This window comes from Perognathus longimembris, chromosome 13 (assembly GCF_023159225.1).
Source record: "Perognathus longimembris pacificus isolate PPM17 chromosome 13, ASM2315922v1, whole genome shotgun sequence".
Classification (NCBI taxonomy): Eukaryota; Metazoa; Chordata; class Mammalia; order Rodentia; family Heteromyidae; genus Perognathus; species Perognathus longimembris.
This window is the reverse complement of record NC_063173.1, coordinates 58,748,104-58,772,101: the sequence shown is the minus strand read 5'-3', so window position 1 is coordinate 58,772,101 and position 23,998 is coordinate 58,748,104. Positions and strand designations below refer to the sequence as shown.

The following is a 23,998-nucleotide window of genomic DNA, read 5'->3' as shown; positions in this document are numbered from 1 at the left end:
CAACACCCCATCAACAACCCAGCAAACCCAGCAGCCAGAAGCAACAGAGAAACGCAGGAAATGGAAAAAAAAAATTAAAAAAGAAGAGCCTATAACCTGCACGGAGCTGGAAAATCTCCGGGGTACCCTCCCCCCACCCGCCGACCCTGGCCCGAACAGGGAAGGCTGGTAAAGGGGACCCGGCGTCAACAAACCGACTGCCAAAAAGTCATGCCAGGAGCGCAGAGTCCAGACAGCAGGACTCCACGGACCCCAGGGGGTGTGTGGACCGATGGAGACAGACGGCGGTGGACAAGAGGTATGGGACCGCATGGCCGGGACCACACGGCCGGGATCGGACGTGAGTAGCGGGGGAACCTGGCGGTGCAGAAGGGGAGAGCCAGGGCCGCCACCACCAAATGACCGATCACCACACCCCAGCACCTCACCCCTGAAGGGCCAACAGCGCAGGACACACACACAATCCAGGACCAGTAAGTTCCCCATTACCCCCTCCCCCAACGGGAGACCAGCTATCAGAGACCCAAACCCTACAAAGAAGCTAGAGCTGCCTCCCTCCCCCTCCCCACCCCGAGGAAACAAAGAACCCCCAAATCATGCGGCAAAAGGTCCCTTCAGACTCTGGGAGGACACAGGAGCTAGCAGGGGCGGAGCAGCACCAAGGCAGCAGAGGAGCCTGAATGGCCACACCGGCCCTACCCCCTCCCCAACAGGGGCCCAGGGACCGGCAGGCATTGGAAGCCCCACCTGAGGCGCCTGGTCCTTGCGGACTTTTTCAACTAATGTCACAGGCTCACTGGTGGGCAATACTAGCCCAGAAGAAACACTTGGGCCCAATCACATGCCCCTCTCGCAGTGGAGGCGCAGAGTCTGTGGGCACCAACCCGTGCCCGGACACTTGATCCCACTGGGGCCCGCACATACCACCCCCCACAGCAAACTCCCGGGAGGACACAAGCACACCCCAACAACCTGGGGCCCGCTCTGGTAGGCGTACCCCGCACAAGTGGGCAGGGCCCCCCAGCGGCAGCGCCCACTGTGGTAGACACAACTTCGCACAGGTGGGCAGGGCCCCCCAGCAGCAGCACCCGCTCTGATAGGCTCACCCGCACAGGAAGGCAGAGCCCCACAGCGGCAGCGCCCACTCAGAATGGCGCATTTCGCACAAGTGGGTGGGCTGCCCCTCAACAACACCGGCCCCGGAGCAATCCACACAGGTGGGCGAACCGCCTGAGAGGGGAGCTCCTCTGACCAAGATACCAAGTGGAAAAAAGAACCAAAGAAGAGAAAAGCCTCCACGCCACGCTGAATCAGCGACCTGCAAACCCCCACCAGGGGCACGCTCGGGTCAGCACAACACAGCGGCAGGACACTATCCCGCAGAGAAAGACACAGAACCTACCCAACCCCAAGTGCAGTGAGGGTGACCACCTCGGCAACAACCGAGACAGTCACGCTCACCCATTGGGCAGTAAGGTTCAACAGCTAAACTCAAACCCAGAGCCAGGACACAAGTCTCCCACTGATGGACCAGCGGGAACCAGCACAAAGCCAAACCAGGGAAGCCACCCACAGATCTCCAGATGCAAAAATCACAAAGAAATATAACAAATTTCATCAAAGGGCAAGCCAACTTGCCAGCTCCAGAAAGCAGTATGACTGAAGAGGAGATGGAGAATAAAAAAAACAACTGAGGCTATGATAGCAGAAATGATGGAAAGCCTCAGGAATGAAATCAGAAAACAATTCCAGGAGTTTAGAGTGGAAGTCTTGAAGGACATCCAGGAAGCCAAGAAAGAAATGGAAGCAAAAATGGATACAATGCAAACCACCATTAAAGAAGACCTTAACATCCTGAGAAGTGAAATGCATGAAAAAATAGATTTAAAATACAACTCTTTAAAGGAAGAAATTTCCACCATCAGAGCTGATCTGACAACCATAAATAGCTCTCTGACATCCATAAACTCCACACTTGAATCCACAGCACAAAGAATTGACCATATTGAAGCCAGAATCTTTCTCTTGGATGATGATGTAGCTGATAAGGTCCAGAAAATTACCACACTCCAAGAAACGGTAAAGCTCCAGGGCAGACTAATCCAGGAGCTAGTGGACAAAGACAAGAGATATAATCTGCGCATAATTGGAATAGAAGGAGCCAAATACCAGAGTAGAGGGCTTCAACATATTTTCAATAAAGTGATTGCAGAAAACTTCCCCAATCTCACCAGGGACCTCATCCAGGTAACCGAAGCCTATAGGACACCTGGCAGACCAGACCCTAGAAAAGCCACGCCCAGGCACATAACAATCAAGACTTCAGATCTCAAGAATAAAGAGCAAATTTTGAATGCAGCCAAAGCGAAGAAAGAAATTTATTACAATGGGAAGAGGATCTGAATAACAGCAGACCTATCCACACAAAGCTACCACACGCGAAGAGAATGGAAGAACACCACCCAAGTCCTACAGGCCAACAACTGCCAACCTATAATAAAATATCCAGCGAAGCTGGAGTTCATATTCGAGGGGAAAACCAGATCTTTCCATAGAAAAGAGGATCTAAAGGAATATGTGAATAAAAAGCCAGCCCCACAGCGAATTCTAAGAGGGGAACCCCACCCAACAGAAATCGTACAGGACACACAGACAGAAACAGAAAGAAACTACAATAGCCAGAGCCCAACAGGAACAGCACCTCACTAAAGTCAAGAAAAAAAAAAGAGGAAAAAGAGCCTAACAAGAAAATGGGAGGAGAAAAAAACACTCTTATCCTTGATCTCTTTGAATATAAACGGTATAAACTCTCCGATAAAGAGGAGCAGACTGGCAGAATGGATCCGCAAACAAAAAGTTGACATCTGTTGTCTACAAGAGACCCACCTTACAGCAAGGGATACAAACAGGCTCCGAATGAAAGGATGGAGCAAGATCTACCAAGCAAACGCACCTACCAAAACAGCAGGAGTAGCCATCCTGATCTCAGACAAGCTGGACTTCTCATTAAAATCAACTCAAAAAGACAAAGAAGGACACTACATATTAATACAAGGAAAAATCCAGAATCAAGACATCACGGTGATAAATGTATACTCACCGAACAAAAGAGACCCTACATATGTCAAGCAAATTCTCACAGAACTACAGAACAAGATAGACCCAAACACAATCATAGTGGGTGACTTTAATACCCCACTCTCTCCAAGAGACAGATCCAACACCCAGAGGATTAGCAAGGGAGCTGAGGACCTAAGTAACACCTTATCTCAAATGGATCTGATAGATATATACAGAATCTTCCACCCTACAGAGACCCAATACACCTTCTTCTCAGTACCCCATGGATCAAACTCCTAAATAGACCATGTCATAGCCCACACAAAGAACCTCAGAAAATATAAAAGTATTGACGTCACCCCATGTATTATATCTGACCACAGTGGAATAAAGGCAACCCTCAATAACAACGGTTATCACAGAGGCTATACACATTCTTGGAGGCTAAACCCCACACTGTTATCCAACACTTGGGCCAAAGACCAAATTAAAGATGAAATTAATGAATTCATAAGCCACAGTGACAATGAAAATACATCACAAAGAAGCCAATGGGACACAGCTAAGGCAGTACTGAGGGGCAAGATCATTGCCCTCAGCACTCACATTATAAGAATGGAAACAGAGCAGGTGAATAACCTCACGATGAAACTAAAACAACTGGAGAAACAAGAAATGATCGAATCTAAAATGACTAGGAGGAGAGAGATCACAAAGATTAAAGAAGAGATAAATCTGATGGAATATAGAAAGATCATTCAACAAATAAATAAGACTAATACCTGGTTCTTTGAGAAAATAAATTAAACTGACAGACCCCTCGCAAGACTTACAAAAAAAAAAAAGAAGAGAAGAGACTCATATACGTAAAATCAGGGACTCCACTGGAAAAATTACAACCAGTACACACGATATTCAGAAAATCATAAGGAACTATTTCCAGAACCTCTTTTTTTTTTTTTTTTTTTGGCCAGTCCTGGGGCTTGGACTCAGGGCCTGAGCACTGTCCCTGGCTTCTTTTTTGCTCAAGGCTGACATTCTGCCACTTGAGCCACAGCGCCACTTCTAGCCGTTTTCAGTATATGTGGTGCTGGGGAATTGAACCCAGGGCCTGATGTACACGAGGCAAGCACTCTTGCCACTAGGCCATATCCCCAGCCCCAATTTCTAGAACCTCTACTCACTAAAAAACAATAATTTTACAGAAATGGATCAATTCTTAGAGAAGTATAAACTGCCCAAACTGAACTAAGAAGAAATAAATCAACTAACTAAACCAATAACTTACAGCGAGATACAGGGGGTAATCAAGAACCTCCCAACAAAGAAAAGCCCAGGCCCAGATGGATTCACCAACGAATTCTATAAAACCTTTAGTGAGAAGCTTATACCAATATTCCTCAAACTCTTCCGCAAAAAAAAAAAAAAAAAAAAAAAAAAAAACAGAGGGAGAAATCCCAAACTCATTCTATGAAGCTAATATCATACTCATTCCCAAACCAGGCAAAGACCCAACAAAAAAAGAGAACTACAGACCAATATCACTAATGAACACAGATGCAAAGCTCCTCAATAAAATATTAGCTAACAAGATCCAGAAACTGATCAAGAAAATTATATATCATGACCAAGTAGGCTTCATCCCACAGTCACAAGGATGGCTCAATATCCGTAAATCAATCAATGTAATTCACCACAGAAACAGAACTAAAACCAAGAATCACATTGTTATCTCAGTCGATGTCCAAAAAGCCTTTGACAAAATACAACATCCATACTTATTAAAAGCTCTGGAGAGAACAGGAATAGATGGAACATTCCTCAAAACAATAAAAGCCATATACAACAGATCAACTGCTAACATCGAATTAAATGGAGAGAAACTAAAATCATTCCCCCTAAACTCAGGAACAAGACAAGGATGCCCACTCTCCCCACTTCTTTTCAACACAGTGCTGGAATCCCTAGCCATAGCAATAAGGCAAGAGGAGGACATCAAAGGGATCCACACTGGCAAGGAAGAAATCAAGTTATCCCTATTCGCAGACGACATGATCTTATATCTGAAGGACCCCAAAAACTCAGTACCCAAACTCCTACACCTAATAAACCAATTTGGCAAAGTAGCAGGATACAAAATCAATCCACAAAAGTCAGCAGCTTTTCTGTACACCAGCAATATACAAACAGAAAAGGAAATTATGGAAACAATTCCATTTACAGAAGCCAAAAAAAGAATAAAATACCTAGGGATCAACTTAACCAAGGACGTGACGGACTTATTTAATGAGAACTATAAAAATCTAATAAGGGAAATCAAAGAAGACACAAGGAGATGGAAAGACCTCCCATGCTCATGGGTAGGCAGAATCAATATAGTGAAAATGGCCATATTGCCCAAATTGTTATACAAATTCAATGCAATCCCTATCGAAATCCCAGCCACATTCTTCACTGAAATAGAGAAACCATTCCATAAATTCATATGGAATAGCAAAAGACCTAGAATAGCCAAAGCAATTCTAGGCAAAAAAAGCAGTGCAGGGGGTATCACAATACCAGACTTCAAGCTCTACTATAGGGCCATCATAACAAAAACAGCCTGGTATTGGTATAAAAACAGACCGAAAGACCAATGGATTAGAATTGAAGATCCAGAAATAAAACCGCACTCTTACAGTCAGCTGATATTCGACAAAGGAGCTAAAGACATACAATGGAATAAACATAGCCTCTTCAACTACTGGTGCTGGGAGAACTGGGCAGCCATATGCAGAAAACTCAAAGTAGACCCAAGCCTATCACCATGCACCAAGATCAACTCAAAATGGATCAAGGACCTCAACATCAGACCTGAATCCTTGAAACTACTGAAGGAAAGAGTAGGAAAGACACTAGAACTTATAGGCACAGGAAGGAACTTCCTGAATATAGTCCCAGGGGCACAACAAATAGGGAGAGACTTGACAAATGGGAGTACTACAAATTAAAAAGTTTCTGCACAGCTAAGGACATAGCTACCAAAATAGAAAGCCAGCCAAACATATGGGAAAGGATCTTTATGAGCACAGCAACAAAGACCTAATAGCTGTCATCTACAGAGAACTCAAAAAACTAAGCCCCTTGGCTGGGGATATGGCCTAGTGGCAAGAGCGCTTGCCTCGTATACTTGAAGCCCTGGGTTCGATTCCATAGCACCACATATACAGAAAATGGCCAGAAGTGGCGCTGTAACTCAAGTGGCAGAGTGTTAGCCTTGAGCAAAAAGAAGCCAGGGACAGTGCTCAGGCCCTGAGTCCCAGGATTGGCAAAAAAAAAAAAAAAACAACTAAGCCCCTCCAAGCCCAGTAAACCAATTAGGAAATGGGCAAAGGAGCTAAAGAGAGACTTCACAAGAGAAGAGATAAAAATGGCAAAGAAACATATGAGGAAATGTTCAACATCCCTGGTAGTAAAGGAAATGCAAATAAAAACAACCCTGAGATACCACCTCACCCCAGTTAGAATGGCCTATACTCTGAACTCAGGCAACAACAAATGCTGGAGGGGGTGCGGGGAAAGAGGAACCCTCCTCTATTGTTGGTGGGAACGCAAATTAGTACAATCACTTTGGAGAATAGTATGGAGGTTCCTCAAAAAGCTCAACATAGACCTACCCTATGACCCAGCCATACCACTCCTAGGCATCTATCCTGAACAGCAGGTCCCAAGATATCAAAAAGACATTTGCACTTCCATATTTATCGCGGCACAATTCACAGTAGCCAAAATATGGAATCAACCCAGATGCCCCTCCACAGATGAATGGATCCAAAAAATATGGTACCTATACAGAATGGAATACTACATAGTGATTAGGAATGATGAAATACTGTTATTCGCAGGGAAATGGTCAGAACTTGAACAAATAATGTTGAGCCAGACAAGCCTAGAACACAGAAAACAAAGGGGCATGATCTCGAGAGGAGGAAAGATGGCACCGTCACAGTAGGGAGGCACCCCGACTCGCTCCAACTGAATAGCGAGCTGGGAACTCCAACACCCAACACCCCATCAAGAACCCAGCAAAACCAGCAGCCAGAAGCAGTGGAGATACGCAGGAAAACACAAAGGAGTAAAAAAGAAGAGCCGAAAACTTACATGGAGCCGGAGAATCTCCGGGGCACCCTCCCCCCACCAGCCGACCCTGGCCCGAACAGGGCCAGGCTGGGAAAGGGGAACACGGCGATCGGCAGACAGGCTGCTGGGAGCGCAGAATCCAGACAGCGGGACCCCACGGCCACTAGGGAGGGTGCGAACCAAGACATAAGACGGTGGTGACGAGAAGATCGGGTCTACACTGGGATTGGACGGATGGCGGCTGGGGAACCCAGCGCGGCAGAAGTGGGGAGCCGGGGACGCCACCACAACACTTCGCCACCCCCTGAAGGACCAACGGCTGCGCGGGCCACACAATCCAGGATCAGTGAGTCCCACATTACCCCCCCTCCCCCAATAGGAGACCAGCTATCAGAGACCCAAGCCCTACAAAGAAGCTAGATCTCCCTCCCTCTCCCTCCCCACCCCGAGGGAACAAAGAACCCCCAAATCAGGCAGGAAGCGCCCATCAGGCACTGGGAAGTCAGTTTAGCAGGGGAAAGGTGGAGCAGCCCCAAGGCCACACAGGATCCTGAACTGTCCGAATCGGCCCTGCCCCCTTCCCAACAGGGGGACGGCCGGCAGTGCAAGCCCCACCCGAGGCGCCTGGACCTCGAGGACTCTTACAATTAAATTCACAGGCGCTGGTGGGCAATACCAGCACAGCAGGGACACCTGGGCCTGATCACGCCCCCGCCACCCCCGCAGCGGAGGCGAGGTCTGAGGGTGCTAACCCGCACCCGGACAGTTGATCTCACTGGGCCCCACACATACCGCCCCCCACAACGGACTCGTGGGAGGGTACAAACACAACCCAACAACCCGGGGCTCGCTCTGGGAGGCGTGCCCCGTTAAAGTGGACAGGCCCACAGCGCCACACCTGTTGTAGCAGGCACACAGCGCACAGGTGGGCGGGGCCCCCGGCGACAGCGCCCCTCTGGTAGGCGTACCCCGCACAGGTGGGCGGGGCCACAGCGGCAGTACCTGCTCTGGTAGACGCGCCTACACAGGAGAGAGGGCAGAGCTATAAACCAAACCTGAGAAGCCATCCACAGATCTCTAGATGCGCAAATCACAAAGAAACATAACACAGTTCATCAAAGAGCAAGCCAACTCGCCAGCTCCAAAAAGCAGCACGACTGAAGAGGAGATGGAGAATAAAAAAGCAAATGAGGCCATGTTAACAGGAATGATGGAAAGCGTCAGAAATGAAATCAGAAAACAATTCCAGGAATTTAGAGCGGAAATCTTGAAGGACACCCAGTAAGCCAAGAAAGAAATGGAAGCAAAAATGGATACAATGCAAGCCTCCTTTAAAGAAATGGAAGCAAAAAAGGATACAATGCAAGGCTCCTTTAAAGAAGACCTTAACATCCTGAGACTTGAAATGCATGAAAAAATAGATTTAAAATACAACTCTTTAAAGGAAGAAATTTCCACGATCAGAGCTGATCTGACAACCATAAATAGCTGACATCCATAAACTCCGCAATTGAATCCACAGCACAAATAATTGACCATATGGAATCCAGAATCTCGCCTGGACGATGAAGCAGCCGACAACAACCAGAAAATGACCACACTCCAAGAAACGGTGACGCTTCAGGGCAGACTAATCCAGGAACTAATGGGCAAAGACAAGAGATATAATCTGTGCATAACTGGAATAGAAGAAGGAGCCGAATACCAGAGCAGAGGGCTTAAACATGTTCTCAATAAAGTTATTGCAGAAAACTTCCCCAATCTCACAAGGGACTCCATCCAGGTACCCGAAGCCTATAGGACACCTGGCAGGCCAGACCCCAGAAAAGCCACCCCAAGGCACATAATATTCAAGACTTCAGATCTCAAGATTAAAGAGCAAATTCTGAATTCAGCCAAATCAAAGAAAGAAATTTTCTACAATGGGAAGAGGATTCGAATAACAGCAGACCTCTCCACACAAACTTACCAAGCACAAAGTGAGTGGAAGAACACCATCCAAGTACTTCAGGCTAACAATATGCAACCTCGGATCAAATATCCAGCGAAATTGGAGTTCACATTTGAAGGGAAAACCAGATCTTTCCACACCAAAGAGGAGCTAAAGGAGTATGTGAATAAAAAACCAGCCCTACAGCGAATTCTAAGAGGGGAGCCCCACCCAACAGAGATCGTACAATACACACAGACAGAAACAGAAAGAAACTACAATAGCCAAAGCCCAACAGAAAGAACAGCTCACTAAAGACAAGAAACAAAAAAGAGGAAAAAACAGCCCAATAAGAAAATTGAAGGAGAAAAAACACCCTTAGCCTTGATCTCTTTGAATATAAACGGTATAAACTCTCCGAGAAAGAGGAGCAGACTGGCAGAATGGATCCGCAAACAAAAAGTTGACATCTCCTGCCTACAAGACACCCACCTTACAGCAAGAGACAAAACCAGGCTCCGAATGAAAGGATGGAGCAAGATCTACCAAGCAAATGCACCCTACCAAAACGGCAGGAGTAGCCATCCTGATCTCAGACAAGCTGGACTTCTCATTAAAATCAACTCAAAAAGACAAAGAAGGTCATTACATTTTAATACAAGGAAAAATCCAGAATCAAGACATCACGGTGATAAATGTATACTCACCGAACAAAAGAGACCCTACATATGTCAAGCAAATTCTCACAGAATTACAGAACAAGATAGACCCAAACACAATCATAGTGGGTGACTTTAATACCCCACTCTCTCCAAGAGACAGATCCAACACCCAGAGGATCAGCAAGGGAGCTGAGGACCTAAGTAACACCATATCCCAAATGAATCTGACAGACCTATACAGAATCTTCCACCCTACAGAGACCCAATACACATTCTTCTCAGCAGCCCATGGATCATATTCCAAAACAGACCATGTCATAGCCCCTCCACAGACGAATGGATCCAAAAAATATGCTACTTATATACAATGGAATACTACATAGCGATTAGGAATGGTGAAATATTGTTATTCACAGGGAAATGGTCAGAACTTGAACAAATAATGTTGAGCGAGACAAGCCTCGAACACAGAAAACAAAGGAGCATGATCTCCCTGATATATGACTGTTAACAAAGGGAGACGGAGAGACAGTAGAGACCAAGTCTGGGAAACCAAAAACTGCTTGTCAAATAGTATTCCCCACAGGATTGGGGCAGCGACCCAACAGTATGTAACTAAAACCAAACAATTACTCAACATATAAAGGTCAAAAATTGACCTCTTAGGGGAATACAATAGCTCAAAAGCTAGGTATGTACGTTCATATAAGACTACTGTCGACATATTGTCTAATATTGACATTACACTTAAAGCCCTAGGCGAACTTTCTTGGGCTTGGCCACGTGGCTACTGTATATGTTCTTGATACATTGTATATTGTATATATGTCTACCTGACCTAGAGAAGGGATAGAAAAGCAGGGTGTAAGATATCACAAGAAATGTACACACTGCCCTACTATGTAACTGTACCCTTTTTGCACAACACCTTGTCAAAAAATTTGTGCTCAATTAATAAGTAAATTTAAAAAAAAAGAAGCAACCTTAAAAAAAAAAAAAAGGGTCATGATCTCCCTGATATATGACTGTTAAGATGGGGTGAAGGGGAGACAGTAGAGACCAGGTCTGTGAAACCAAAAACTTCTTGTCAAATGGTATTTCCCACAGGATTGGGTCAGCGACTCAACATTATGTAACTAAAACCAAACAACTACTCAACATATAAAGGTCAAAAATTGACCTCTCAGGGCTGGGAATATGGCCTAGTGGCAAGAGAGCTTGCTTCGTATACATGAAGTCCTGGGTTCAATTCCCCAGTACCACCGATATGGAAAACGGCCAAAAGTGGTGCTGGGGCTCAAGTGGCAGAGTGCTACCTTTGATCAAAAGGAAGCCAGGGACAGTGCTCAGGCCCTGAGTCCAAGGCCCAGGACTGGGAAAAATAAATTAACCTCTCAGTGGAATACAATAGCTCAAAAGCTATGTATGTACGTTCATATAAGACTACTGTCGACATATTGTCTAATGTTGTCATTACATTTAAAGCCCTTGGCGAATTTTCTTTGGCGTGGGCCATGTGGCTACTGTATATGTTCTTGGTACATTGTATATTGTATATATGTCTACCTCACCTAGGGAAGGGAAAGAAAAGCAGGGTGTAAGATATAACAAGAAATGTACACACTGCCCTACTATGCAACTGTACCCTTTTTGCACAACACCTTGTCAAAAATTTTTCATTTAATTAATAACTAAATTTTAAAAAAAGATCATTCACGGGGCTAGGGATATGGCCTAGTGGCAAGACAGCTTGCCTCGTATGCATGAGGCCCTGGGTTCGATTCCCCAGCACCACATATACAGAAAACGGCCAGAAGTGGCGCTGTGGCTCAAGTGGCAGAGTGCTAGCCTTGAGCAAAAGGAAGCCAGGGACACTGCTCAGGCCCTGAGTCCAAGCCCCAGGACTGGCCAAAAAAAAAAAAAGATCATTCACCTTAAGAGTAAGAATTCTGGGATATGGATAATTGGATAATCACTTTCAAGACCACATGTGAGGTATAACTTGTATGTACAATCATCTAGCTTGTATCAGAAGGGTTAGAAGCAGTATGAAAATATACTGGGCATTGGCCTCTAAGTAACTATAAATGCCAGGGTCCACTGAGATGCTGAAGGAAAGAGAGCAGCAGGAAGAACTGCAATCATTTTTTCCTATTGTGATGAAATAAATAATCATCTTTTATTTTATTTTATTCTTTTGCTGATCCTGGGGCTTAAGCTCAGGACCCAAGTGCTGTCATTGAGCTTTTATGCTCTACCACCTGAGCTACAGTATTTTACATAAAGTACTATTACCATATTCATTCTCCTTCATTACTTCTCCCTCCTCCTATGGGGTACATCTCATACAGAGGGAAAGAGACAGAGAAACAGAGACACAGAGAGAGAAACACACAGACACACACACAGACACACACACACACACACACACACACATACACACACAAACAGAGAGAGAGAGAGAGAGAGAATATGTGTGTGTATGCGTGTGTGTGATACACATGCCAGTTCAACTCAGGGCTTGGGTGCTGTCCCTGAGCTTTGAGCATATTTTGTTCAAGACTAGCACTCTCCCACTTGAGCTTCAGCTCTACTTCCAATTTTTCAGAAGTTCACTGGAGATAAGAGTCTCATGGATATTCCTGCCTGGGATGGCTTCAAACCATGATCCTCAGATCTCAGTTTCCTGAGTAGCTAGATTTACAGCCGTGAGTCACCTTCACCCAGCAAATATATTTTTAAGCATGTGCATAACATCACCAAGGGATTTCTTCCAAAAGCAACACAAATTTGGTGGCTTAAAACAACAGAAATTAATTATCTCATAGATCTGGAGGCCAGAAGTATAAAATGAAGGCATTGGCTTCAGAGGCTGAAGCCCCTGAGGGAGGATCCTTTCGCCTCTTCCAGATTCTGGTGGCCATCAGCCATCCTTGGCACTCTTAGATTGCTATCACTCCAATATCTGCCCGTCTTCACATAACCGTCTAGCACATATTCTACCTCCTGTACTCTCAAAATTCCCTCTCATTCCCCAATTCTTCCTTTCTTTTCTCCTACAAGAACAAAAGTGTTGATCTAGTCTGCCAAGACTCCAGTTCCAAGTGAGGTCTCATTCATAAGGACCCGGTAGGGGGTCTTTTTTTGGTGTGTGTGTGGGCATTATCCAACCTACTATAATGAGCAACATCCATCTGTAGCTGGGCTCTGACAATAAGAAATGTTTGCCTCCCAGGACACTCATTACATTCATCCAATATGACTTGGGAAAAGCACTTCTTATTTATTTATTTATTTTGTCTTGCTTATTTATTTATTTGTTTATTAATTGAGCACAAATTTTTTGACAAGGTGTTGTGCAAAAAGGGTACAGTTACATAGTAGGGCAGTGTGTACATTTCTTGTGATATCTTTTTTTTTTTTTTTTGGCCAGTCCTGGGCCTTGGACTCAGGGCCTGAGCACTGTCCCTGGCTTCTTCCCGCTCAAGGCTAGCACTCTGCCACTTGAGCCACAGCGCCACTTCTAGCGGTTTTCTGTATATGTGGTGCTGGGGAATCGAACCTAGGGCCTCGTGTATCCGAGGCAGGCACTCTTGCCACTAGGCTATATCCCCAGCCCTCTTGTGATATCTTACACCCTGCTTTTCTATCCCTTCTCTAGGTCAGGTAGACATATATACAATATACAATGTATCAAGAACATATACAGTAGCCACGTGGCCAAGCCCAAGAAAGTTCGCCTAGGACTTTAAGTGTAATGTCGATATTAGACCATATGTCAACAGTAGTCTTATATGAATGTACATACCTAGCTTTTGAGCTATTGTATTCCCCTAAGAGGTCAATTTTGACCTTTATATGTTGAGTAATTGTTTGGTTTTAGTTACATACTGTTGGGTCGCTGCCCCAATCCTGTGGGGAATACTATTTGACAAGCAGTTTTTGGTTTCCCAGACTTGGGTCTCTACTGTCTCTCCGTCTCCCTTTGTTAACAGTCATATATCAGGGAGATCATGCCCCTTTGTTTTCTGTGTTCTAGGCTTGTCTCGCTCAACATTATTTGTTCGAGTTCTGACCATTTCCCTGCGAATAACAATATTTCACCATTCCTAATCGCTATGTAGTATAAGTACCATATTTTTTAGATCCACTTGTCTGTGGAGGGGCATCTGGTTGTTTCCATATTTTGGCTATTGTGAATTGGGAAAAGCACTTCTTACATGAAGTCAATAGTGAATCCCTTGATGCTATGAATGCTGACTCCCTAATTTATCTATTTTGCAAATCCAAACAAGAGTTTTTCCACTTAAGGAAATGTGGCAATCGAATCTCTACTTTGTCTGGCTGAGGTTGAGTGGGAATTTATTCACTGCCCCCAACGGAATTCAGTTAATAGGATCATTTTGTTATTACTACTACCCACAATATTGACATCCCTATTTCCTATTTGAGGTTGTTTTTCCCTCAGTTTTGGGGTTTGAATTCAAGGTCTTACACTTGCTAGGCTGCTGATCTATTGAGCCATGCCGCCAGCCCTGTTTTTCCTTTATATTTAGGATAAGGTCTCATTTCTCATCCAGGTGCCTGCCTGAGCACACTTTCCTGTAGTTGCTGAGATAACAGACACGTGCCACAGCATCTAGCTTTCCTCCACTAAAGTGGAGACTTGCAGAGTTTTCTGCTGAGGCTGGATTTGAACCGTAGTTCTTCCCATCTCAGCCTCATAAGTAGCTAGGATTAAAGATGTAAGCAATTGGCAATCAGTTTTCTGAGTTTTAAACTGTATTTATCTTTTAAAAACTCCCTAGGAAGACCTATATTTCAATTATTTAGAACTAAGATTTCATCTTATTTATTTATTATTATTATTTTTTTTTTTTTTTTGGCCAGTCCTGGGCCTTGGACTCAGGGCCTGAGCACTGTCCCTGGCTTCTTCTTGCTCAAGGCTAGCACTCTGCCACTTGAGCCACAGCGCCACTTCTGGCCGTTTTCTATATATGTGGTGCTGGGGAATGGAACCAAGAGCTTCATGTGTAGGAGGCAAGCGCTCTTGCCACTAGGCCATATTCCCAGCCCCTTCATCTTATTTAGTTACAGCCTCCTTTAGCTAGTTATAACCACTTTTATTCCCTTTCTCCACTCTAGTACCTTAAGCTCTCCTTTCTGCCGCACACACACGCGTGTGTATGTATGTGTGCATGTGTATGTGTGTGTTCATTTCCTGGAGCACTTCATGACTGTACAAACCTCACCAGTTTTACCTGGTGGTATACTCTAATTTGGAGACTAATGGGGTAATATTTCCTGCACATATATCTATGTAGCACTTAACTCTGCCTATACTCATCTAGATGAGCACATACCTAGAGAAGTGGACTCCTGAACCCATGCACTGACCCATTATATAAACTAGAAGATAATGTGCCAAAGAGTTATTTAAAACTGTTGTATTAGATGAAATCACAAACAAAACTTTAGGAAATGCTTTTCTATATATGCCACATTTCCTTCAGTGACTATGTAAACAGTGACTATGTATAAACAGAAAAATGTATCTACTTGTGGAGGTAGAACAATACTGGCAAGCACATAACATTATGAGCCAGATAGTACTATATGTGATTTACTAGTTTAATCCTCAAAACAATTACAATCCTCATGTTACAGGAAACAAAACCAAGCCCAGAGTTTAGGTCCTGCAGCTAGTAGGTAGCAGTCAGGATGCTGCAAGATACTTTTAGCTGGGGTTGTTTGAATCAGATGGTGCCCCAATACCTACAAGGCGTTTCACACTTTGGCCCACCTGTAATCCCAGCCACTCGGGAGAATTGAAGCAGGAGGATGGTGAGACTGAAGCCAGTTTGGCAACTTAGTGGGAGGGAACCTGCTCAAAATAAAATACAAAGGGCTGGGGATATAGCCTAGTGGCAAGAGTGCCTGCCTCGGATACACGAGGCCCTAGGTTCAATTCCCCAGCACCACATATACAGAAAACGGCCAGAAGCGGCGCTGTGGCTCAAGAGGCAGAGTGCTAGCCTTGAGCGGGAAGAAGCCAGGGACAGTGCTCAGGCCCTGAGTCCAAGGCCCAGGACTGGCAAAAAAATAAAAATAAAAAAAAAATAAAATAAAATACAAAGGACTGGAAATGTAGCTCACTGTCACAATGTTTGTCTAGCATGTGTGAGGCCCTGGGTCCCATTCCTCCCACTGAAGAGAAAAGGAGGCTGGGAAGAGAGAGGATCGTGCCTCTACCCCTGTGCCAATGAGGAGTCATTTCAGGCCCTCTCCAAACCCATCTCCTCTCCTGATTTCCGACCAGAAGTCAAGATTTTTCCATTCTCTGAGGCCCACAGTGCTTCTACTTTCTAAAGATCTTAGCTAGCTCTTCCCACACTGTATATACTGAAGGACAGGGAGTATGTCTTCCTCTTACTTGAATCCCTTTAGCTCCTAACAGTGGTTTGAAAGTGTTGGGGGTGGGGGGATGCTGGGGATATGGCCTAGTGGCAAGAGAGCTTGCCTCATATGCATGAAGCTCTGGGTTCGATTCCCCAGCACCACATATATAGAAAACAGCCAGAAGTGGCACTAGTGGCTCAAGTGGTAGAGTGCTAGCCTTGAGCAAAAGGAAGCCAGGGGCAGTGCTCAGGCCCTGAGTTCAAGGCCCAGAACTGGCAAAAAAAAAAAAAAAACCATGTGGAAACTTGTACACAACAGTTTGAAAGTGTTATGGGGTTCGAGGGAGGAGATTATACGTCCCTCCAAGAGTCCACTCAAAGACAGTCTCAAGCTAAAAGATGAATTTATTGGGGAAGCAAAAAGCGAACTGACCAGCCAGGCATGCAGCACAGACTCGGGAGCTGAAACTGCAACAGTGAAAAGCAGGCTGACCAGGCCAGGGACACAGTGCAGACTCGGGAGCTGCCACCATGATCCCCAGCAGTCCTCAAATTGGGGTTCATAAAGGTAAAGATGTAGCACAGATATAGGGGGTTGGCGCAGGGGGTAGCGCACGCAACAAACAAGCAAGCCATTTACAGAAGCAGAATTTTGGGGTCAGGTTGACCTAATCTACTGCCCCCAACATTTCCTACCATGTTTACCTAATCAAAATGGCATCAGCTGTACTCCCTACAATGAAAAGAAAAAAGGAAATGTGTAGTTTATTTAATTAAACCATCTAATCAAAGAATGAAAATATACCAAAAAAGGGAAAAAATTACTTCATTCCAGTAAGCAGAAAAAAACTTAAGTGTTTTCATCCAACAGACTTCTTAATTGGACAACACTAGCTCAGATTAAAGGGCACTAAATTATCCCTTTCTAAACAGTGTCACAAATACAGAATATTTTCTCCTTTGCCACTGGATGAGCCGGGCACACTGCCAAGTCCTTTTCTAATTAGGTCCTGTGGTTATTTCCTTAATCTGTTCGCCTTTCCTTGTATCTTTTTTCCATTTTTTTTGAAAGTGAGGTAGTCTTCTCTACACAAATCTCAGAAGGGTAGACACATCAACACTAAGCAACTGCTGTCCTTCAACTATTGGGTCAGTAACACCTCCTCTTCCACATTTATCTCTGGGAGAGGAAAAACCTGTACTCTCTCAGCAAGGCTATAGGAAGCAGGCATGTGGATATCAAGAAGGGAAATGCCAGCTGGCACTGCCCTGCAGAGGGCAATTTGGTAATTTCTGCCCACCTGCATATGTATATACTCTGATTCACCTTTTCGACTCCTAAGAATTTGTCCTACAGATGTTGTAATAGCAGTAGACTGGTGAACCTAAATAACCTTCAAGAATGGAAAGCTGTGCAACTGTAAAAGCAGATACAGCTCTGTACTGACTTTTTTTTTTCTGGTCGGCTGTGGGGCTTGAACTTTGTCTTGTAGCTAGTACTCTTATCATTTGAGCCACAGCTCTACTTCTACCTTTTTGGTAGCTAACTGAAGCTAAGAGTCATAACAAGTCCGGGGGGAGGTAAAGGGGGAAGTAGGAGAAAACCAGGGAGAGGTTAACAAGGTTCAACAAGAAAAGTACTCATTACCTTACTTATGTAACTGTAACCTCTCTGTATATCACTTACAATAATTGTTTTTTTAGGGGCTGGGAATATGGCCTAGTGGCAAGAGTGCTCGTATACACCCTCGTATACATGAAGCCCTGGGTTCGATTCCCCAGCACCACATATATAGAAAATGGCCAGAAGTGGCGCTGTGGCTCAAGTGGCAGAGTGCTAGCCTTGAGCAAAAAGAAGCCAGGGACAGTGCTCAGGCCCTAAGTCCAAGGCCCAGGACTGGCAAATAATAATAATAATAATAATTTTTTTGTAAAGAGTCAACAAACTTTCCTGCCTCTGGTGGCTTTGAACTGTGATCCTCAAGATCTCAGTCTCCCAAGCCACCGGCACTGGGCCATCTCCACTATTTCTGACGAGAAATTTTTAATATTTATAACACTAATCCCTTTTAGATCACATGTGTTTTTCTTTAACTACTTCTAAATTTTTCTGTTTATTTTTGGTTTCAGTGTTTTGACTATGATGTGACTGGGACTGCTTTTTCTTTGTGCATAGAAACTACAATGTTTCCAGAATTAATGTTTTCTACCAAGTTGGGGCTATTATGTCTTCAAATACTGTCTGTCCCGACTTTTCTCTTCCCTTTCTAGGATCCCAATTACAGTTATACCCAACTACATGATATTGTCTTACAGGTCTCAGAAGCTCCGTTCACATTTTTTCAATTTTTCCCCTCTCATTTCAACAGGGTAATTCTCATTGATTTTTCAAGTACATGAACACTTTTTTTCTGGTAACTTAAAACTGCTGTTGAGCACATGTATGAGTTTTTGGATTTTCAGTTATTTTATTTCAGCTTTACAACTTTTATGTTTTTAGTCTCTGTGTTTTAGTTACAATGTACTTATTTTACTTAATTCTTTGATCACTTTTGTCTACAATTCTTTAATCCTATATATAATAGTTGCTCTGAAATCTTCTGGAAAAATCCAACATTTGTTCACACTTCACTTATTTCTATGACTGGTTTTCTTCTGCAGTATGTTACACTTTCATACTTCTTTGTATATCTAGTGGTTGTAGGAAGAAAACTGGATATTATAGAAGTCTAGGTCCTGCTCTGTCCTTCTCAGGATATTGGTTTGTGTTTTTTCTAGTAGGTAATTTGTCTAGATTCAAACTGCAAATGTACACCTCCCAAGGAAAGCAGCTGTGGGAATCTCTGCTCAGTTCTTGCAGCTTCTAGTTGCTGCTTTGTTAGCTGGGCATCCTGGGGTCTCCCTTGCATCTGGGAAATGTGGCAGACAACCAAGGATTTCAGCATTCTATACTCAAGACTTATTGTGCACCCCCCTAATTTTCCAGCTGCATTTTTAGTCTCTCGGTTTCTTCTCTTACATGCCAAGCCACTTAGGCTTCAGCTTCCTACTGTTTTTCTCAGTTTAAAAAAGCATCAGGGAGGCACGCAGTTTTAGCTCCCAAATCTGGGCTGTGAACCTGGCCGGTCAGTATACTTTTACTTCCCCAATAAATCCATCTTTTTACTTGGAAAAAAAAAAAGCATCAGGGATCAGGCACTGGTGGCTCACGCCTGTAATCCTAGCTACTCAGGAGGCTGAGATCTAAGGATCTCAGTTCAAAGCTTTGAAGAAAGCCAGCCCAGGCAGAAAAGTCCATGAGACTCTTATCTCCAATTAACCATTTCTTGGAGTTCATCTCAATAAATATTTTATATGATCAGATGCACATAGGCATTATGCCTTGTGTTCCTTTCTGAAGGATATCCTTCTTTGGTTTCCTTGTATGTGAATGCCTAGAGTCCTGTATAATTTATCACGTCCCCGTGTACTTTAGGTCTAACTTCCACGTATGAGAAAAAACATGTACCATTTGTCTCAAATAGCCAGAGAAAGAAAACAATATTCCTAGTCTTGCACAGCTCACATTGTATGGCTCCTGTTTCCCCATATCCCTACCAACATTGGTTGTTGTTCAAATTCATGATGTTTATCAATTTAACTGGGGTGAGATAGAATTTCAGAGTTGTTTTTTTTTTCCCTCAGAGTTGTTTTGGTTTGAATTTCCTTTATGGAACATTTCCTCAAGTGTTTCTTTGCCATTTTTACCTCTTCTGAGAAATCCCCCCTTAGCTCCTTTGTGCATTTAGTGCTTGGTTTATTAGGTCTGGGTGGGGTTGATTTCTTGAGCTTCTTATATATTTTGGATATTAGGACTTTGTGTGATGAATTGCTGGTAAAGATCTCCTGTTTCAACCTTAATTCTTAAAGAAAGAAACTGCTTGGCTCTTTTTATTTTTTTAAATTTCCTTTCCTGTAAGTCACAGATTCTCTGTTGCCTGGTGTCTGGAGCCACCCACGAGCTACTGAGAGCCGGGTACTTGGTCCTCAGTAAAAAACAGTTAGATAGCCTTCCATATTTATTTGTACAAATAACAAACTTAACATTATTTTTCCTGACTTAAAATACCTTGTTCACTCTTTTAATACTACGTGTCTTTTTGTTAAAGAAATGATTCATACTACTGTACCTTATCCAATAAAACTATGCAAAATGCCACCTGACCAGCTCTTGTCATTCAGCCGACAGACAGGTATTATTGTTGTTGCTAGTCTTCTCATATTCTTTGATAAGGAGCCAACCTAAAGAAATCTAAATATTGTCAATTATAAACAAGAAGTGAAGTTTGAGGATTTCTAACTCTTAAGAATTATATGATTATGTACCTCATAAAATTAAAAGTATTTTTCTATTGCTGCTAAGTCTGTGGCAAAGCATTTATTCCATACAACCTATCTTAAATTAATTGCAGCATCACTTTTAAAGTTTTGATTTCTTTTTAAGACATGGTTTTGCTATATAGCTCAGATGGCTTTGAACTCGGGATCCTACCGCCTCAGTCTGCAGTATGCTGGGACTATAGGTTACACTACTGAACCCAGCATGGAATTTCTTAAATGATTTTTTCCATCACAAAATTATTTATTAGCAAAGAGTGTGGCTTCCCAATTTAACTACTATTCATTTAAGTAAGGGCAAACATCACAGCAAACTAAATTTTCCATCGATTTCTTGCCATGGCTTAGTGGTCCAACAAGATAGGCATGTGTGAAAGGGAGGTGCAATGATGACACTAACAAGGACTCCAAAGTGACCAGATCCTGTTCAACTGAGTCACACCTGGAGCCATCTACAAAACAACCAAGTACAATCACTGCTCCCTGTGCTCAGCGTCACAACACAATAGTCCCAAAAGTGCTCAGCCAAGAATGCTACCTAAGGAGTGTGAAAATGCCAGCATGATGGCTCTCCCTGCAAGCCAACAGCCTATTACAAGCAGAGTTAGCTGATAAGAAGGGATTGATTACAAGATGGCAATCCAATTGCAAGGTTCTTGATAACATTATAGTCTAATACTGCTTGGGAGTGAAATCATTCTTTGGCATTTTATTAACAGCACTACCTAATTGCAGTTTTTAAAAGCTGTACCAGAAAAAAGTCTCTTTTACTCAATAGCTTGATCTGACCTATCCATAAATAATGAAAGTGCTACTAGAGACATACAACTGAAGTCTATGCAAACTTGGGTTATGATTCATTTTGCTTCCTCAATGATAGCATGCCAGATAAAACATCATTAATAGATTTGAGTTTTTTTCCAGGGAGGGTGGATAACATGAAGAGGAAAGAATGTAAAAGCACTGGGCAGAATTTAAAAAATTCTAGACATTGTTCAGAACGAACCCAATCTCCTAGGGCAGAATTCAAGGAGAATTAGTGTTAAGCATGTTTGAACCTTTGCTCTTATGTAAACCTTAGTTTACATTAACAGCAATTATCCCCTCCTAAAATAAGATCTTTACACACAGTGAGACCAAAGGAGGATATTCTTAGGAGAGGAATAAAAAGTCACAATGCCTATATCCATCTGATCATATAAACTACTACTTATTGAAATGAACTCTTCATTCTGTCTTATTTGTTCATTTATCTCTCTTTGGCAGGGTAGGGGGAGAACACAGAAATGGAGGGATAAAGGGTGAACAAGGGCCTGGGAATATGGCCTAGTGGTAGAGTGCTTGCCTCACATACATGAAGGCCTAGGTTTGGTTTCTCAGCATCACATATATAGAAAAAGCCAGAAGTGGCACTGTGGCTTAAGAATGCTAGCCTTGAGCAAACAGAAGCCAGGGACAGTGCTCAGGCCCTGAGTTCAAGCTCCAGGACTGGCAAAAAAAAAAAAGGTGAACAGTGCAGTAGTGGTACTTACTAGACACTATGTTGAAAATGAACTATACAACTTGTGGGTGGGGGTGAAGGGGGAAAACTGGAGAGTGAAGGAAGGGGTGACATTGTCCAAAAAGAAATGTACTCATAACAAGTTGGACAAGAAATGTACTCACTGCCTTACGTATGTAACTGTAACTCCTCTGTACATCACCTTGACTATAAAATTAAATAAAAAAAGAAATATACTCATTATCTGACTTATGTAACTGTCACCTCTCTGTACATCACAATTTATAGTGAAGACAAAATAAAAATTGCTGGGCACTGGTAGCTCATGCCTGTAATCCTAGCTACTCAGGAGGCTGAGATCTGAGGATGGCAGTTTGAAGCCAGCCAAGGCAGGAAAGTATGTGAGACTCTTATCTCCAATATACTACTCCGAAAAAGTCAGAAGGGTACTGTGTCTCAGTTGGTAGAGCACTAGCCTTGAGCATCAAAGCTCAGGGACAGCACCTAGGGTCTGAGTTCAAGCCCCAGGACTGGTAAAAAAAAAAAAAAATTAACATTAAAAAAACCAAACCAAGATGCTGATCCTTAGGAGATGAATACATTCTACCTAGGTTACTGGGAAGGAACACAGGCCATGCCAGTGCCACTCTGTGGCATGACTTCTTTTTCACTGAGCTCCAGCTGAAGGAGAAGTGGGGTAGGTAAGTAAAGCCTCTATACCATGGCTCATACAAAGCAGACTGCCAGCAAACCCACTGGCAGTAAAACACCCAAGAAACTGGCTACAAGAGCCGCTTGCCAGAGTGCTCCCTCTACTGGAGGGGTGAAGAAACCTTATCTCTATAGGCTGCTTCTGTGGAGCTGGTGAAATTTAAACACTACACAACTTGTGATTCCCAAGCTCCCTTTCTAGAATCTGGCGAGAGAAATGGTTCGGGCTTTCAAAACAGACCCGCACTTCCAGAGCCCAGCTATTGGTGCTTTGCCGAAGTCAAGTGAGGCCTATCTGGTTGGCCTTTTTGAAGATACCAACTTGTATGCTAGCCATACTAAATGTGTAATAATTATGGCAAAAAAATATCCAGCCAGCATACCACATCTGTGGAGAATGTGCCTAAGAATCCACCTATGATGGGAAGCATTTCATCCTCAAAAAGGGTTTTTTCCTTCTTTCTGTTATCAGTAGTTTTAAATGTTAGATTTTCCCCACCTCCATGGGGTCAAAATGTTTAAAAGTGGAAAAATAGAGGACAGAAATCAGGTATTGGCAGTGTTTTCCTATTTAATTAAAAAAATTTTTTTTGCCAGTATTCAGGGCCTGAGCACTGTCCCTGGCTTCTTTTTGCTCAAGGCTAACACTCTACCACTTGAGCCACAGCGCCACTTCCGGCTTTTTCTGTTTATGTGGTGCTGAGGAACTGAACCCAGGGCTTCATGCACGTTAGGCAAGCACTCTACCATCAGGTCACATCCCCAGCCACTCCCCATTTCGTGTGTGTGTGTGTGTGTGTGTGTGTGTGTGTGTGTGTGTGTGTGTGTGTGTGTGTGTTTGCCAGTCCTGGGCCTTGGACTCAGGGCCTGAGCACTGTCCCTGGCTTCTTTTTGCTCAAGGCTAGCACTCTACCACTTGAGCCACAGGGCCACTTCCCGCTTTTCCTGTTTATGTGGTGCTAAGGAATCGAACCCAGGGCTTCATGTATACGAGGCAAGCACTCTACTGCTAAGCCACATTCCTAGATCCTGTGTGTGAATTTTTAATATAAATGTAAGGATGTAAAGCACTACTGTAGGTAAAAAATGTTTCTGTGAACAAGTTTCACAAATTCATAAGTAGTATATAAATTAAACTTAAAAATTTCTCCACAGACTGGGAATATGGCCTGGTGGTAGAGTGCTTGCCTCATATACATGAAGCCCTGGGTTCAATTCCCCAGCACCACATATATCTATA

At 43.5% G+C, this 23,998-nt stretch overlaps 1 protein-coding gene across 3 annotated transcripts in view; it reads right to left on the bottom strand.

Moving 5' to 3' along the window:
* Pacs1 (phosphofurin acidic cluster sorting protein 1) overlaps nucleotides 1-23,998 on the bottom strand; it is a 122,237-nt gene that overhangs the window by 47,958 nt on the left and 50,281 nt on the right. The gene's annotated exons all lie outside the window — the stretch shown is intronic.